This window comes from Microtus ochrogaster, linkage group LG4 (assembly GCF_000317375.1).
Source record: "Microtus ochrogaster isolate Prairie Vole_2 linkage group LG4, MicOch1.0, whole genome shotgun sequence".
Classification (NCBI taxonomy): domain Eukaryota; kingdom Metazoa; phylum Chordata; class Mammalia; order Rodentia; family Cricetidae; genus Microtus; species Microtus ochrogaster.
In genome coordinates this window covers 19,965,038-19,966,138 of record NC_022030.1, presented here as the reverse complement: position 1 = coordinate 19,966,138, position 1,101 = coordinate 19,965,038, and positions in this window count along the sequence as shown.

Sequence of the window (1,101 nt, the reverse complement as noted above, 5' to 3'; positions counted from 1 at the left end):
ATAGATAAGAGTTATCTGAGTGGAAAGAGATACTGAAAAGAAAAGTGGAAAGACAGATTCTGGAGGTGTTGTGTGAGAACTGACAAGGGACCAAAGGTGGCCCCCAGACTTCATGCCTGTAACACCTTGGGTAGTAGACCAGGAGTCCAAAAGAACTACCGAGGCTGCTCTTCTACAATTGGCCACCAGAGGACAGACACGTGCTTCCTCCTGACTTTCTCCGGGACCAACAGAGACCAGGACAGGTTCTTGACCCGAGGCCAAGTCAAATCACTAGGGGATATTCAGAGGTCAGGATCTCTAGTCCAGTGCTTTGGTAGCAGGGGGCATTTTAATCTGGAATTCAATGCTAGTCCTCCAGGGGAGGCTGAAGTTCTGTGGTTCATCTGGTGTGACATGACGTCCAGTTTACAGTGGTGTGTGTGTGTGTGTGTGTTCTAGATACCTTGATTGGAGGTGATAGGCTGAGCACCCCGTGAGTGGCTGGTGTGAGTTTGTTGGTGGCAGGCAGAAATTGAGACAGGCCTGTAGTTTAGTCTGAGGCGTACAAGTTCATTCTTCACCACCGCCACCCCCATTCAAATAAAACAGTCGGGGGCCAGAGAGGTGACTCAGAGCGCAAAGGCTCTTGTTACCAGATCTGACAAGTCCATGCTCAGAAACCACACAGCAGGAGAGTACAGACTCGAGCAAGTTATTCTCCGACCTCCATTTGTGTGCCATGGAATGCACTGTGCCCATATATAAACACAAGCAAAAGTAAATCAATATAAACATTTTAAAGTAAAAAAAGAAACAGCGAGAGCCTCACTGTATAGCTCCAGGTGGTCTGGAACCTGTGTTCTTCCCATCCCAGTCTTCCCAGTACTGGGGTGACGTGCCTGTCCGATCATGACATCTGTCTCTCCAGATCCTGGTTCTGGTGCTGAGTCACTGCCAAGAGCAGTGGCTTTCCTTGGACATGGCTGACAGGGTTAGTTGGTTCATGGTAACAGAAATTGGGGGACTCCAGGTTTCACCACAGAGACAGAAAACAAGGCTGTGGCTCTTTGGGGAACAAGATCCAGTTGGCTGGTTGGGAGTTGACACATTTGGGATCCG